This window comes from Bubalus kerabau, chromosome 13, assembly GCF_029407905.1.
Source record: "Bubalus kerabau isolate K-KA32 ecotype Philippines breed swamp buffalo chromosome 13, PCC_UOA_SB_1v2, whole genome shotgun sequence".
Classification (NCBI taxonomy): domain Eukaryota; kingdom Metazoa; phylum Chordata; class Mammalia; order Artiodactyla; family Bovidae; genus Bubalus; species Bubalus kerabau.
This window is the reverse complement of record NC_073636.1, coordinates 33,924,484-33,941,980: the sequence shown is the minus strand read 5'-3', so window position 1 is coordinate 33,941,980 and position 17,497 is coordinate 33,924,484. Positions and strand designations below refer to the sequence as shown.

Here is a 17,497-nt window from a genome sequence, read left to right as displayed (position 1 = left end):
TCACGGGGTGCTCCCATCGGTCAGGCCAGGACACTCTCAGTGAAAGACACCCACTGCAGGGGTGGTTTCTGTCCCACTGCTAAGGCATCTGGGAGAGTGTGACCTGTGTATCTCAGACAAGGTGCAGAAGGGGGTCTCAAATGGGCGTCCCAGTGTAGCTGTCAGGATCATCTGGGGAGACTGATCAAAATGCAGACTCCTAAAACAAAACGCAGAGCTACCACCTGAGTGTAATCCAACCCCTGGTCATATACACGGAGAAAACCATAATTTCAAAAGGCACATGCACCCCAATGTTCACAGCGGCATCATTTACAATAGCCAAAACATGGACATGACCTAAATGCCCATCAACAGAGGGATGGAGAAAGAAGATGTAACACATATATACAATGGAATATTCAGGTCAGTTCAGTGACTCAGGCATGTCTGACTCTTTGCCACCCCATGGACTGCAGCACGCCAGGCTTCCCTGTCCATCACCAACTCCCGGAGCTTGCTCAAACTCATGTGCATTGAGTCAGTGATGCCATCCAACCATCTCATCCTCTGTCGTCCCCTTCTCCTCTTGCCCTCAGTCAGGGTCTAGCATCAGGGTCTTTTCTAATGAGTTGGCTCTTTGCATCAGCTGGCCAAAGTATGGGAGCTTCAGCATCAGTCCTTCCAATGAATATTCAAGACTGATCTCCTTTGGGATGGACTGGTTGGATTTTCTTGCAGTCCAAAGGACTCTCTAGAGTCTTCTCCAACACCACAGTTGAAAAGCATCAAATATTCAGCAGTCAGCTTTTTTTATAGTCCAGTTCTCACATCCACACCATGACTACTGGAAAAACCATAGCTTTGACTAGACAGACCTTGGTCAGCAAAGTAATGTCTCAGTTTTTTAATGTGCTGTCTAAGTTGGTCATAGCTTTTCTTCCAAGGAGCAAGCATCTTTTAATTTCATGGCTGCAGCCACCACCTGCACTGATTTTGGAGCCCAGGAAAATAAAGTCTGTCACTGTTTCCATTGTTTCCCCATCTATTTGCCATGAAGTGATGGGACTGTGAAAAGAAGAGAAGCGAAAAGCAAAAGAGAAAAGGAAAGATATAAACATCTGAATGCATAGTTCCAAAGAATAGCAAGAAGAGATAAGAAAGCCTTCTTTAGCGATCAATGCAAAGAAATAGAGGAAAACAACAGAATGGGAAAGACTAGAGATATCTTCAAGAAAATTAGAGATACCAAAGGAACATTTCATGCAAAGATGGGCTCAATAAAGGACAGAAATGGTATGGACCTAACAGAAGCAGAAGATATTAAGAAGAGATGGCAAGAATACACAGAAGAACTGTACAAAAAAGATCTTCACGACCCAGATAATCACGATGGTGTGATCACTGACCTAGAGCCAGACATCCTGGAATGTGAAGTCAAGTGGGCCTTAGAAAGCATCACTATGAACAAAGCTAGTGGAGGTGATGGAATTCCAGTGGAGCTATTCCAAATCCTGAAAGATGATGCTGTGAAAGTGCTGCACTCAATATGCCAGCAAATTTGGAAAACTCAGCGGTAGCCACGGGACTGGAAAAGGTCAGTTTTCATTCCAATCCCAAAGAAAGGCAATGCCAAAGGATGCTCAAACTACTGCACAATTGCACTCATCTCACACGCTAGTAAAGTAATGCTCAAAATTCTCCAAGCCAGGCTTCAGCAATATGTGAACCGTGAACTTCCTGATGTTCAAGCTGGTTTTAGAAAAGGCAGAGGAACCAGAGATCAAATTGCCAACATCCGCTGGATCATGGAAAAGGCAAGAGAGTTCCAGAAAAACATCTATTTCTGCTTTATTGAATATGCCAAAGCCTTTGACTGTGTGGATCACAATAAACTGTGGAAAATTCTGAAAGAGATGGGAATACCAGACCACCTGACCTGCCTCTTGAGAAATTTGTATGCAGGTCAGGAAGCAATAGTTAGAACTGGACATGGAACAACAGACTGGTTCCAAATAGGAAAAGGAGTACGTCAAGGCTATATATTGTCACCCTGTTTATTTAACTTATATGCAGAGTACATCATGAGAAACGCTGGACTGGAAGAAACACTAGCTGGAATCAAGATTGCCGGGAGAAATATCAATAACCTCAGATAGGCAGATGACACCACCCTTATGGCAGAAAGTGAAGAGGAACTCAAAAGCCTCTTGATGAAAGTGAAAGTGGAGAGTGAAGAAGTTGGCTTAAAGCTCAACTTTCAGAAAACGAAGATCATGGCATCCAGTCCCATCACTTCATGAGAAATAGATGGGGAAACAGTGGAAACAGTGTCAGACTTTATTTTTCTGGGCTCCAAAATCACTGCAGATGGTGACTGCAGCCATGAAATTAAAAGACGCTTGCTCCTTGGAAGGAAAGTTGTGACCAACCTAGATAGCATATTCAAAAACAGAGACATTACTTTGCCAACAAAGGTCCGTCTAGTCAAGGCTATGGTTTTTCCAGTGGTCATGTTAGGATGTGAGAGTTGGACTGTGAAGAAGGCTGAGCACGGAAGAATTGATGCTTTTGAACTGTGGTGTTGGAGAAGACTCTTGAGAGTCCCTTGGACTGCAAGGAGATCCAACCAGTCCATTCTGAAGGAGATCAGCCCTGGGATTTCTTTGGAAGGAATGATGCTAAAGCTGAAACTCCAGTACTTTGGCCACCTCATGCGAAGAGTTGACTCATTGGAAAAGACTCTGATGCTGGGAGGGATTGGGGGCAAGAAGAGAAGGGGACGACAGAGGATGAGATGGCTGGATGGCATCACTGACTTGATGGACATGAGTCTGAGTGAACTCCGGGAGTTGGTGATGGACAGGGAGGCCTGGCGTGCTGCGACTCATGGGGTCGCAAAGAGTCGGACACGACTGAGCGACTGATCTGATCTGATGGGACTGGATGCCATGATCTTAGTTTTTTGAATGCTGAGTTTACTCAGTCATAAAAAAATGAAATAATGCCATTTGCAGCAACAGGGATGGACCTAGAGATTGTCATACTAAGTAAATCAGAAAAAGACAAATAACAAATATCATATGATATAATTTACATGTGGAATCTAAAAAAATGATACAAATGAACTTATTACAAAACAGAAACAGGCTCACAGATATGAAAAACAAGCTTATGGTTACCAAAGGGGACTGAAAGAGGGATAAATTAGGAGTTTGGGATTGAAATACATGCACTATCATATATAAAATAATGACTTGCTGCCCCAGTACTTAATGAAGGTGAAGGAATGGGAGGCATGGAAGGCATGTATCCCAGGGGTGAGCCATCAAGTGATGGCCAGCATCATCAAAATGGACATCATGAGGCCCCTTCCACTCACAGGAGGTAAACAAAATAAGGATGAGGACTTCCCTGTGGCCCAACGGTCAAGAGTCTACCTGCCAACGCAGGGGACACAGGTTCAATGCCTTATCCAGAAAGATCCCACGTACTGTGGGGCGGTGCTCCCAAGAACCACAGCTACTAAGCCTGTGCTCCAGAGCTCGTGCCCCACAACAGAAGTCACTGCATGAGAAGCCCGTGCTCCACAACACAGGGCAGCCCCTGCTCGCTGCAACTAGAGAAACGCAGCGACAAAAGCCCAGAGCAGACAAAAATAACATCAATAAAAATGTTTTAAAAGGAAGATGGAAATGCAGAAACACCCGATCCTCTTCATCGCCAAAAACCAAGAACAATTTTGTGTCCTCTGACTTTAGGGTAGCATCCCAATCTTCTCATGAAGTGCACCTGCTGATCTCTGGACATGCTTTTAAGTGCTGTACAATTTGGCTACAGAGTTTCCTTGGAAGGCCAACTACAGACACTGCCCAAAAGCTGATGTTCAGGACCCCAGGGGAGAAGGCCCTCCTCCTCCTGCTGAGGGGGACCTGCCACCAGGCCCACAGCAGCTCCAGGAGCAGGTGAGGGTAGGAGACGCTCCCCCTTGTCCTGGCAGCAGGTCTGTGAGCCCAGGCGCTGTCTCAGGGCTGTCTGGGTGGGCGCCAGGGGAGGGGATAGACAATAGGGAACCAGACTGGGGCTGTTTTCTTTTCTGAAAAGATCTTCATTTCCACGTTAATTGCAATTTCTGGCCAGCCTGGGTTTCAGACTCAGTTGCAGCACCTTTTGGCAAATCGCTCCTGGCCTGCTTCCTCCAACTCCTTTTTCTCAGCCAGATGCAGCCAGTCATAAGTTGACAGGGAAAAACACAGCTCTCCAAATTATTCTGCTGTCTTGTCTGGGGTTATGTGGTTGTTGCCGTTCAGTTGCTAAGTGGTGTCCAACTTTTTGCAACCCCATGGACTGCAGAATGCTTCCCTGTCCTTCACCATCTCCCAGACTTGGTTCCAACTTGGAGTTATTATGGAGCTTGCGACAAACTCCAAATGGGTCTCAGCTGTCAAGGATGCTGATCTGAGCTGCTGCTGCTGCTGCTGCTGCTGCTAAGTCGCTTCAGTCGTGTCCGACTCTGTGCGACCCCACAGACGGCAGCCCACCAGGCTCCCCCGTCCCTGGGATTCTCCAGGCAAGAACACTGGAGTGGGTTGCCATTTCCTTCTCCAATGCATGAAGGTGAAAAGTGAAAGTGAAGTCGCTCAGTCCTGTCCAACTCTGAGCGACCCCATGGACTGCAGCCTACCGGGCTCCTCTGTCCATGGGATTTTCCAGGCAAGAGTACTGGAGTGGGGTGCCATCGCCTTCTCCGTGATCTGAGCTACCACCTCTCAACTTCCCCATCTCATCTTCATGCACACTCACTGAAGACAAGTGAATTCTTTCCTCTTGACCCTCTCTACACTGCTCCACAAACCCAGGACCACATGGAGGGCAGAGATGGCCCCTCACCCAGGACTGGACTAACCCTCCCATTTGAAAGGCCTTTTCTACTAGTACTTAATGAGGTAAATGCCCTTAAGGGCTGGACTGTGGGGCTGACCAGATGTGGATGGAGAAGGGGAGTGTGGAGGGTGGAAAGGAATCAGAAGAGAAGAGAAAGGGATTCCAGCAGAACTGAGCCCAGAAGTGGGGGCAACATAGCCCGTCTGGTTTATTTAGAGCAGTAGTTCCAGGCCTCAAGTGGTAAAGGCAGGAGTTTGTGTTTTTAGTACTTGAGGGCAAAACCAGGGATCAGGTTAGGTGTTCTGCACAGAGTAATGATGGAAGAACGTTTTTTTCTTAGGGTGTGAACGAGCTGACGTTCAGGGCCCTGAAAGGCTCATACACCTAAGTCCTAGCCTTCCAGCCCCAGTGAAACTGAAATTTACAAAACTGATGTATTTCGAACGGGTTCACTTTCTCCTTGGGGCAATTCATCAGTCAGATGTATCACGGGCGCTAGTGGAAAAAAAGGAATTCTCTAAAATTTGGAGGGAAAACAAACCCTGAATACAAAGGCTGCAGACCAACTCATTTCACCAAATACCCAAGACTTAGAAAAAAGCCTACAGGAGTCCCGGGACTGGGAAGACGGTAGATGGGTGCTCACTGCTGGGTGCAAGGCCCTTCAGAGCCCACGCACAGGTGGGGGGGGGTGGGGCAGTGGGGAGGGGAGAGGGTGGTGAGCCCCCACCTGCACCGGTGAGAGGAGTCGGGCTCTACCTGAGGTCCTGACCCCGCATCCCTACCAGGGGTCCAGGTGGGCGACCAGGGCCTTCGCACAGGAAGCGGTCTTTCTGCTCCATCAGAGACCAGGGCTCGCCCACCAGGCCTGTGCAGGAGGCTTTGCTGTGATGGAGAAAGCAGTCTTCCTTCAAGCAACATCCTCGACGTCCCGTCGCGAAGCTTTGCACGTGACGTAGATGTGCTCGGACAGACTCTAGGTCAGAAGCCATGAAGTTAAAACCACAGCAAAGTCCGGGCAGGGCTGAGAAGTTCTCAGCCTCCAGCACGCGAACGGGGCTCCAGGCACTAGGCTTAACCTCAGTCTACAGCGCAGCGGTAACCACGGCGACCGCGCCCGACCCGAGGTCACGCCCGCCCCGCGGTCACGCCCCACCCCGGAAAGCCCCGCCTCCCAGCTTCCCATTGGCCAAACGTTCCAGCGCTCCCCAAAGCCACCAATCACCGGCCACGTCTCCTTACAAAGGGTGGAGAGACGCCTATGGCCAGAAGCTGTGCTCGGATGAAAGCTAGGTTGATGGCTTAATTTAGGTTAATGTAAACTCCAATCGAAGCAGCAAAAAGCAAGCAGGATGATCTAATCGCGTATATATGAAGGAGCAATCCCAGAGCAAAAGCAGCTCCTAATGACCGGCTCTGGACCGTGTCTGTGCAAAGAGTCATCAGGTTGAGCTACTCCTGGATGTCTGTCCGTCTAGACTGGAGTTCAGGCTCCATTACTTCCTGATTCGGTGTCACTTCTCATTCGGGGGGCCTCGGTGTCCTCAGTTTAGAAAGAAGGCCTGCATAGTCTATGAGAACCCTTCCAACTCCAGATTTCTCTAAGCTACCGAGTCTAAGTTACTGCACGGGACCCAGAGCTGTTCATCGTTCAGACTTGAACGGGAAAGCATTGAGTGGGAGGCTGATTTAACTTTGCTTTTTTTTCCCCTTTGCCTGTGTCTGCAGAAGAAGAAAGAGCTGTCTCATTCCCCTTTGCCAGAGGAAAAAAATCAATAGGTGTTTAATCTGCAAGGGAGATGAATTTCCCTTCCAAGTCAAGGAGATGCCGGACTGCTCTGGGCTGAGGATTGATAGAAGTGTCAGATGCCAGAGCTGACAGCGCCGGTAAATAATCCCATAAAACACCCCCCCACCCCCACCGGCTTTACAGATGAGGAGTCTGGGGCCCAGAAACGCTAGGGGACTTGTGCAAGGCCGCCCAGCTGTCAGGGCCAGGAACAAATCAATGCCCTTGCTGCCACACACCACCGTGGATAGCTTTGGCCACTTGCTTAACATAGGGACCCCTTTTTCCTGTGCCGCCCCCTCTTCCTCTCATATCGCCCACTAATACCTGGAAACATATAATCCAACCCCGGAACTTCAGAGGCCAGGACTAAGCTGAGTGTCTGGAGCATTCCTTTTAAAAAGGAAGAATGGCCTGCCTTTAACTTGGCCACAATCTTAAGTTCTGAAAATGCTAGTGATTCTGCAACATAAAGGCTTCAGCTTTACAGGACTTGCAGCTGGTTTCACAAACTTTCAAAGCCTTAAAAAGCAGAGTGATGGGGGTCAGAAAAACAGCAGATCTCTTATTTCCCGATTGTCCCAAATCCACAGAACAGAATCCACTGGATTTGTCACCTGCAAAGTCTTACAGCTGCCATCCCAGAATCAATTCCTCCATTTTACCAAACCTACCTCATTGCCTGTCATCTTGGATAACCTCCTTTACCCAGCATCATGTGTTCCTGAACTCCTATATAGTCTCAGCACATATGAGACAAGAGGTAATCTCAGAAGCCTCTCTCTGGTCTATTTTCGCCCTGTTGCCTCTGCCCACCTTCCACCCAGGGCTGTGGCCTCCTGCTTTCCCATCACGCATGCCAATTCAAAACACTTTTCAGGCTCCCCATGGTTTTCTCCTAGTTTTCTAGCTAATTCCAGAAATTCAACTTCTCCGGTTCATAGCAGAGCCTACCCATCACTAACTGCATCACTCATTCATTTAACCAACACTTGGAGCACCTCCTCTGTGCTGGCCCTGGGGGTACACTAGCAAATGAGCCAGGCAATTTCCAGGCCCCTCAGAGCCCACAGGCTTGGGCCCCCAGCTCAGAAACAGCGTGAAGGGTTCTGGTTGGACAGTGCAAGAATGAGAGGAGGGAGACGTGACTGGAGCCAAGTTCTCAGAGGGGACGAGGTTGAGGGGGCGGTCTCCCAGAGCATCATACTCAGCGTCAAGAGTTAGAATTTTATCTGTATCTTAAGGACAATGAAAAGTTTGCAGGGTTTGAGCAGCAGAGCAGTGTGATCTGTTTGACATTTGTAAACCCGCTCTGGCTACTGTGGGGCTCATGTAGCATTATCCAGAGAGGAGTCTTCTTGGCCTGAGAAGAAATCCACGCAGCCACCGTTACTAGACATCCTCTTCTGCACTTGAATCTGCTCCAGGAGGGGATTGCTCATTCCACCCAGTCTGGCTTGGGGCATCATTGACTGGGGACCTCCAGGTTCGTAAAGCATTCTCTTATGCAAAGTTATGAACTAGATTTTGTCCAAAGTCTTTCCTGCGAGGGCCTCCTGCCTACAATCCTCTGCCTTTTTTTCTTTTTTAATATTTATTTATTTGGCTGCACTGTGTCCTAGCTGCAGCACGTGGGATCCTTAGTTGCGGCATGAGGGATCTCGTTCCCTGACCACGGACCAGGCCCCTGCATCAGGAGCTCCAAGTCTCAACCACTGGACCACCAACAAGTCCCTCGCCCTCTGCTTTAAACCACTGTCATGCTTGCTGAATGAACCAATGAAACACCAAGTAGATGGCTGACTGGCTGGCTAGTGGGATGAAGTAACATGGGCGCATGTTGGAGGGAGCCAGGGAAAGGTCCAAGGGGAGAAGAGATGATCAAGGACAGCAGTGATCTCACCTCTTAAGCGGCCGCCCGCTTACTCTGGTTCAGCCCTCGGTCCACCTTCCCAGCTCTTTAGCTGCCTGGAGACCTAGCAGATGGCCTGAAGCAAGCATCACAAATCTCCCCAAGTGCTCTGCTCCTTGAAGGCAAATAAATCCCCTTCTCTTCAGACCCCATGATTGCGTCCCCCACTCTGAGCCACAGGATTTCCACCTCCCTAGATTTCCACTCCAGCCCCGGTGGTGTTAGGAGAACCCAGGAAGAAAGAAGGGAGGTGCAGGCTGCTGAAACACCAGGTCAGGGTTCCCTGTGGGGCCAGAGACAAAGATGGAAGCAGAATCCACCCCTACCCAAACCACAAGGCTGGTCCTCGGATTCCCAAGGCCCCTCCGTCCTACAGTCCATGGGGTCGCAGAGTCGGACACAACTGAGTGATGAACAACGGCCGCTCCCTGCCCGCTGGCGGGTGCCACTGCAGTGACAGGCAGTGCCAAAGCTCGCCAACCACGCCACTGTCCCCCACCACCCAGGGAATCCAGGCCATCCACGCCTGCCGCGTGTGAGGCTGCCGCCTCCCCCAGGAGCTGCTTTCAATGCTTTGGTCTGAATCCTGTGTCAGATCACCCATCCCCTTCCTGGGGACGGAACCTCTGGACAGAGAAACAAGCTCCATGTACCGGCTTAGGGGACCAAGAGATGCAGAAGAAAATGCCACCACCTTAGTGTGAGGCCACCCTACTTGGGAAATCTGGCTTTTCGGATTCTGAGGGGGAGCCCCACTTTTATTAGCAAAAAGACAGAGAGAGAAGGAGGGAAGGAGCCAGGGAGAACGCCAGGGCCAAAGTACTCAGCAAGGTCTGCTTTTGTCCTCCTGCGAGGGGTCCATAGGGAAGGAAATGCTTTCCCCGTGGTCTAAGTATAGGAGGTTTCTTTGCCCCGGCACTTGATCACTTGATCCCTGGACACAGCGGCATGTGAACAGTTATCATCCCATAGACAGTTTCCAGCAACAGAACCTCCCTAACTGGCTCCACTCCCCCCTCTAAGGGAGGTGACTGTGTTACCACGCCATCCTGCACCTGCGCCCCCAAACCCCCCAGGGCCAGGACACTCATCCTGGCAGAACAGGAAGGGCCTGCGGCAAAGGATGCCAATGGGGGCCACTGTCTGGCGTCACTCAGGCTTCCTGTCCAGAAGGGGCCCCTGGGCTCCACAAATGCCCCAGATAGACCACGGTCCTCTCCTCCAGCAGGCAGATGAATTCACATGAAGACAGACCCAGGGCTGGGGGAGAGCACTCTGAAGGACGCTGGTAAGAACTATAGTTACAACAGATTTCCTAAGTCACTGTAGGCAATTTGTGATAAATAAATATAAAACACTCCCTTAAAATGTATAGGTTCCCTGAATAAGCATTTCCACTTCTAAGAATCCACCCCTTAAAGCTAAGCCAGGAACATGGCAAACAGGAAACAATGGGAAACAACCCCAGTGCCTAATCACAGGGGACTGAATGGTGTCTTGTACTTTGAGACAACAGTTACAGACCCCTAGCAAACGCAACATTTGAGTACACATCCTGATAAAGGAGTATTTATTTATAATAAGTTGTGTATAGGTACTATGGCACTAAACATGTTATGTGCATTTAAAACACATAATATAGGCATTTTAAGCAGTTTTTAACTTTTAACTTTTTATTTTATTCATTAATAGCACAGCAACATTTAGGCTTCAAGAGAGTAATGTGATTTTTTGGACATGCTCAGTTATTTCTTTTTGCATTTTCATGCTGTTCATGGGGTTTAAAGGAAATTAACCCTGACTATTCATTGCAAGGATTGATGCTGAAGCTGAAGCTCCAATACTTTGGCCACCTGATGCAAAGAGCTGACTCCCTAGAAAAGACCCTGATTCTGGGAAAGATTGAAGGCAGGAGGAGAAGGGGACGACAGTGGATGAGATGGTTGGATGGCATCCCCAACTCGATGGACATGAGTCTGAGCAAACTCCAGTAGATGGTGAAGGACAGGGAAGCCGGACATGCTGCAGTCCGTGGGGTTGCAAAAAGTCGAACATGACTGAGCGACTGAACAACAACAAATTATTTCTTAAAATCCTTAGTGGTGTGTACCACTTTGTGATGCAACTGTTGCAAGTTCAATATATTTCTCTGCTTGGTTAGAAAGCTGCCATAATCGAAAACAATCTTTTGTGAAGGCAGATACAAATAGGAGAAAGCCATACCTGGGCACATAATAAATCAAATTAATTTTTCATTCTTATATACATGCTTAGTATATGAGATTTGTACTGGGATTGAGCTAAGTAAATTTTCCACTTCTATGATGTCAATTAATCCATTCTACATTTTTAAATATTTTTAATGAATGAACCCAAAACACTAACAATTTCATGGGAAGATCTTTAAACAAGTTAGAAAATTATTTTCCACATTTTCGAGTGAGTAAATATGAGAGTGTGTATATATAACTGCACTTTTCCAGCAACAAAATAGCATAACATTGGAAATCAAAATGTTCTCACTACTTCACTCAAAAAGCACTACTTTTCATTGTTAAAATGTCACCAAAACCTGAAGGGAAGATCCTGTGTATTTGTTTTGAAAGTTAAGTGACACAGTATGAGAAGCCACCCAATTCCTATATTTATTAGCTTTTTAAAGTAATTTGCTGCATGATACACATTCAACCCTGTGTACATAAAACACTTTTTTTGGTCATTCCCTATGTCCTTAAAAATTATAATAAAGATTCTGCTATATATTTACAGCTTTGTTTTATAAATGGAACCAGGCAAGAATACTGCAGTGGGTTGCCATTTCCTGCTCCAGGAGATCTTCCCGAACCAGAGATCAAACCCACATCTCCTGTGTATACTGCATTGCAGGCAGATTCTTTACCCACTGAGTCATCAGGGAAGTCCATATAAATGGAGCCACATCCCTGATATTCAGTGTAGAACTTTGTGCTCCAGTTTCAAATTCCTTGCTATAGTAATTTGTTCATAAATAAATTTCAAGCATGGCATAAATTATCAGCTATTTGTGGAACACTTACTAGGGGTCAGGCATAGTTTAAGCACTTTACATACATTAGCTCATTTAACTTTTGCAAGTATGTCTCATGCAGATACAATTATTATCCTCATTTTACAGGTGAGGTACCTGAGGCCCAGAGAGGTCAAGTAACTTGCTCAAGTCACACAGAAGCACTGGATTTGAACCATGATGGTCCAGTTGCAAGGACAATGTTCTTCCCCACTGGGTAGACCACTATCTATGTGTCTATGTCTATCTACTGAAGTTCAAGAATCTTCTGGTTAAAGCAGGCCTTCTATTTTCTATCTGCTCTTATACCTACATCTTGTTATTGGTGTTTTTAACCATTATTGAAAGCATTATTTAATACCGAGAATATATACCCTTCAATTATCCTTACTGAAGTGACTTATGAAAACATAATTCATGTGTTTTGCTTTTGAAACAGAACTCAGCAAATGCTGTAACCAGGGGGCTCAGTGGTAAAGAATCTACCTGCCAATGCAGGAGACAAGGGTTGGATCCCAGATCCTACATTGCCAGGGCAACTAAACCTGTGCAACACAACTACTGAGCCCACGTGCTGCACCTTCCGAAGCCTCACGCTCTAGAGCCCGTGCTCCACAGGAAGAGAAGCCACAGCAATGAAAAGCCTGCGCACCGCAGCCAGAGTAAGCCCTGCTTGCCGCAACTGGAGAAAAGCCCGTGCGCAGCAATGAAGACCCAGGACAGCCAAAAACAAAATAAATTATTTACATCACACCAATGACATAATACCATACCAATGTTTTCTTAGATCAGTCTGCCAAGGAAACAGAAATAAAAGCAAAAATAAACAAATGAGACCTAATCAAACTTATAAGCTTTTGCACATCAAAGGAAACCATAAACAATGCAGAAAGACAACCTACTGACTGGGAGAAAATATTTACAAATGATACAACCAACAAAGGTTTCGTTTTCAAAATACACAAATAGTTCATACAACTCAAAAACAAGAAAACAAACAGTCCACTCAAAACAACCAGCAAAAGACCTAAACAGACACTTCTCCAAAGAAGACACAGAGATGGCCAAAGACCCATGAAAAAATGCTCAACATTTCTGATCATCAGAGAAATGCAAATCAAAGTCACAATGAGGTATCACCTCACACTGGTCAGAATGGTCATCAGCAAAAAGTCTACAAACAATAAATGCCAGAGAGGGTGTTGAGAAAAGGGAATTCTCCCACACTGTTGGTGGGAATGTAAACTGGTGCAGGCACTATGGAAATCAGTATGGAAAACAGTTCCTTAAAAACCTAAAAATAGAGCTACCATATGATCCAGCAATCTCACTCCTGGGCATATATCCAGAAAAGGTGAAAACTCTAATTTGGAAAGATACATGCACCCCAATGTACATAGCAGCACTATTTACAATAGCCAAGACATGGAAACAACCTAAATGTTCATCCAGAGATGAATGGATAAAGAAGATGTGGTCCATATACCCAATGGAATATTACATAGCAATTAAAAAGAATAAAGTAATGCCATTTGCATCAACATGATGAACCTAGAGATCATACTAAGTGCAGTCAGTCAGAAAGAGGAAGTCAAATACCAGATGATATCACTTAGATGTGGAATCTAAAATATGACACAATGAAATTATCTGTGAAAGAGATTCACAGAGAGAACAGCTTTGTGGTTGCCGAGGGGGAGGGGAGAAGGACAGGGTGGGAGTTTGGGGTTAGCAAATGCAAACCATTATATAGGGAATGGATAAACAACAATGTCTAACCCTATAGCACAGGGAACTATATTCCCCGCTGGGTAGACCACTATTTACGTGCCTATGTCTATCTACTGAAGTTCAAGAATCTTCTGGTTAAAGCAGGCCTTCTATTTTCTAACTGTAATAAACTATAATGGAAAAGACTATAAAAAAGAATCTAATATATATCTAAATCATTTTGCTGTCCACCAGAAACAAACACAACATTGTAAATCAACTATACTTCAATAAAATAAATTTAAAAAGAAAAAGTTGTATACATGCACATGACATTTATTACATAAACGGCAGGGGCAAAAGCTTCATGCCGTCATCACCCGTGCGGACCCGCACCCTTTGGGCTAAACGGGTGTGGGGTGCACATGTCCTCCTGGAAAGGAGAGAGGGCACACAGCAGCAGAGCTGAACTTCTGTGCTTGGGGTATCGATGCAGGATGGGGGTGGACGGTGAGCCAGGAGATGCCTAAAGCCTGGTTCAGTCCCAGATGCTGGGGCCGGGGGACCAAGGGGCGGCAGCCCATTTCCGTTTCCAGCCCTGATCCTGGCAGAAGACTGCCTGTCAGCTTGGTCTCAACAATGACCGGTGTTATTCTAACGCTATTTTTCCAAAGGGTCCTTACCAGACTTCACGTCCTGGGCTCACGTGTTCAACAACGTTTGGGTCCTGGGTCCAAAGACAGTAGTCTTCCCAAGTGACAAAGAGGTGAAGCATCAGAAACAGGAAGCCTGTGGTCCAAGGCTGCGGACCGCACTCCCTGCTGCCCCGGGCCTGCTCAGCCTTCCGTCCGGGTACCGCGGCCTCCACTCGACATGGGCCACGTCCCCCACGTCCCCCACGTCCCCCACGTCCCCCCCACACGCCTCTCCCCGCACCCCACGCACATCTCTTTCCGCCCCCATGCACGTCCCTCCCCCCACCCACGCACCTCTCTCCCCGCCCCCACTCACTTCTCTCCCGGCCCTCTCACCCACTCCACCCCTCGGCCCCCCGCCCCCCCTCCCACCCAGCAACGCGGGGGTTCCTTTGGCCTCAGGCCCAGGCTGATCTGGAACAGCCCATGGGGGCACCCAGCCTTCGTTCTGACCTCTACTTTGGGAGGCCGCCCAGGCCCGGCAGGAGCCCAGCGCAGATCCCTGGGGTGACCTGGGACTGACTGCCCGTCCCTGGCCGGAGGAGATGAGCCGGGTGTCCTGAGTCAGCTTCACCCCGCAGGGCCTGGGCTTCCTCCATCGCAGACGCTCATCTGAAAGATGAGGTTCCCACCAGCTCAGCTGCTCAACCAGCGCTGGGCACGGCAGTGTGTGGGACCAACAGGTGCCTCCTGTACCTGGATCTAAGCCTCAGGCCGGAGAGAGAAGAAGTTGAAGATGTGATTTCTTGCACCTGCCATGTACTGAGCCCCAGACCACGGACCGTTTGCACACGTGCTGTCTTTAATCCCATTAACAGCCCTGGGATGGTCTGCTCTTTCATCTTCAGTCTTACAAATGAGGAAACTGGCTCAGAGAAGTTGAATAAATAATTTGACCGACATCTCGCAGACCGAAAGCGGGAAGCCAGACCTGTGAGCCCTGGACTGTGTCTGGGGACCCTTCAGTCCGTCCTGGAGACAGCACTGAGCAGTCTGACCAGTCAGCAGGTCCTTCGGAGCCCTGTCGTGAACTCTGTCCCAAGGTCCACTATGGTACCCACCTAGGACAGGGCAGACCAGCTGGCTGGCATGTGGCTCCCGAGGCAGCAGTGGGCACAGGTTCTCAGACACAGTTCCTGCCACTCATTGGAACTTCACTCCCCAGCCCCGCAAAAGTCCTTGGACCAGGCCTTCCCAAACCGTAACGGCTCTTCTCTGAGATGGTGGAGGACAAAGTGGAGGGGATAGAACTGTGATTTAACAGAAGGGCGGCTGGGATGCGGGCAGCCAAGGTATGGATGGAAATACAGCTGAGTCTGCAGTGAGCCCATGTTCCAGGTTATCTAGCTTCCTGGGCCCCCAGCTCAGCCCACTGAGATGCATGTGAGGGCGTGTGTGCTTGTGTGAGTGTGAGCACATGCCCAGTGTGTGTGTGTGTGTGCATGCATGTGTGCATGAGTTCATGTCCACATGTGAGTGTGTGAGTGCATGTCCAGTGTGTGTGCATGCCTGTGCATGTGTGAGGGTGTGTGAGAGCACATGTCCAGGCGTGTGTTGAGGAGGACACAGATTCTCACCCACTGGGGTTGGGGAGGTATTTTAGTTTGAGGCGCCAGAGCCTACATGTGCTCCTCTCTCACCGGCTCCAACCTCCTATTTTATGGGGGGGAAGGAAAGCCCCAGGCAAGCTGAAGAGGCCACCAGGAGAGCCGATTATGATGTTTAAGAGCTAATGCTACCACCCACGACTCTGTGTTTATGAAGGACCTTCGCTCACCGTCACTCTCATAAACTGTGTGCAGGGCGAGCACTTGGGGGGCAGGGCCATAAGCCCTCATCCCAGGGGAGGAGAGGGCCCCCTGCTTCTGGGCGGGTGAGAGTACAGAGGCCAGGAGGCAGCCACTCTTGCCCGCTGCCTGGCCCCGGCCACATGGCCAACTATGGAAGGTGACAGATCCCACTAAGGGATGCCACCTGGCACACACAGGGCGGCCGTTCCCATAAATCAACAGTGGGCCCACATCTCAGGAAGGCCCCTGCAAGCCTCCTGCCTGGGAAAAGAGGAGAAAAAAACAAAGAAGGGGTCAGTGGCTGTCCTCCATGACTGAGAACAGGGCCCTGAGGGCAGAGTTAGGGCAAGAACCTCAGGAATCCCTCAACTCCCTAATTCTCCCAGGAGAATCCCAGGGCTCTGAACCAAAACCAGGTTCCCTTAAACCCAGTTCCTCTGCCAAGTTTGTGATTATCCAAAACTTTATTCCCTTTCTTGCCCTCTACCCATTCTCCTCAAGATGGAGGTGTGTCAAAGGACAGAGGGGACTGAAACCAAGAAGGGCCCTGTGCGGCCCTCCCGGCACAAAAGCCCCTGTTTCTTGTCTGTAGAAAAAGGCTTTAGTCTCCTAGGTCTTGCCTGAATTCCAAAGAGCAGACTGAGTGTGTGTGTGTGTGTGTGTGTGTGCGCGCGTGCGTGCGTGCATGCACGTGCTCAGTCGCATCTGACTCTTGGTGACCCCATGGACTGTGGCCCGCCAGTCTCCTCTGTCCACAGGATTTTCCCAGCAAGAATACTGGAGTGGTTGCCATTTCCTCCTCCAGGGGATCTTCCTGACTCAGGGATCGAACCTGCGTCTCCTGTGTCTCCTGCATTGGCAGGCAGATTCTTTACCACTATGCCACCAGATCAGACTTAAGCAGTTGCTAATTACGGAAGCTAGGGAACACAGAAACAAAGAAAATGCAGTTAAGAAAAAATAATGACGCTGGTTCAGGAATAAAACAGAGTCCTAGTTCAGAATTCCCTGGTAGTCCAGTGATTAACACTCCACTGCAGGGGGCTCAGATCTGATCCCTGGTTGGGAAACTAAGATCCTTCATGCCATGTGTGGTGTGGCCAAAAAGAGCAATCTAGTGGGTATATCTGAGTTTTCCTTTAGGAACTAAGGACACCCTGCCCCCCAGGTGGAGAATGCTGACCACATGCTGACCACAAGCACTAGACCCCAGACTGGTTGGAACCAGAAGTTGACAATTGAGATTCCTGCAACATCACCCTGCACCATCAACCAATCAGAAGAAAGTCATGCATCCTTCAGCCCTCCCCACAAATGTGGCCTCTAAAAACGCTCCCCTGAAAATCATCAGGGGATTTAAGTCTTTTAATCATGAGTTGCCTGGTCTCCTTGTTTGGCATCTGCAATAAATACTGTAACTTCCTCCACTGCAGCCCGGTGTCAGTAAGTTGACTTTGCTGCTCTGAGGGCAAGTGAACTTATGTTTGGTTCGGGAACAGAACCCCTAGGGTGGCCAACATGGGTCAGTGCTGCCCAGTCCAGAACAGACAGTCCTGTAGTCGCTGAGGAGATGCTGGTCCCCTTGGGAGGATTTGCTTCCGCTCCTGCCTCTATAGCTCCAAGGTGCTCTCCTCGAGAACCACAATGATCTCTTCTGCAAAGTTGGTGCAGAGTTAGTTCCTTCTGATCCTT

The 17,497-nt window shown here is 48.6% G+C and overlaps 2 long non-coding RNA genes across 2 annotated transcripts; one reads left to right on the top strand and one right to left on the bottom strand.

The window, feature by feature from the left end:
- Positions 1–3,068: 3,068 nt before the first annotated feature.
- LOC129625511 (uncharacterized) lies at positions 3,069–14,587 on the bottom strand. The gene is made up of 3 exons (XR_008701487.1): positions 14,469–14,587; positions 14,004–14,067; positions 3,069–5,839 (listed from the first exon to the last, which is right to left on the bottom strand). It is a non-coding gene; the product is annotated as an uncharacterized LOC129625511 (long non-coding RNA).
- On the top strand, positions 14,497–17,120 carry LOC129625510 (uncharacterized). The gene is made up of 2 exons (XR_008701486.1): positions 14,497–15,307; positions 16,974–17,120. It is a non-coding gene; the product is annotated as an uncharacterized LOC129625510 (long non-coding RNA).
- Positions 17,121–17,497: the final 377 nt, after the last annotated feature.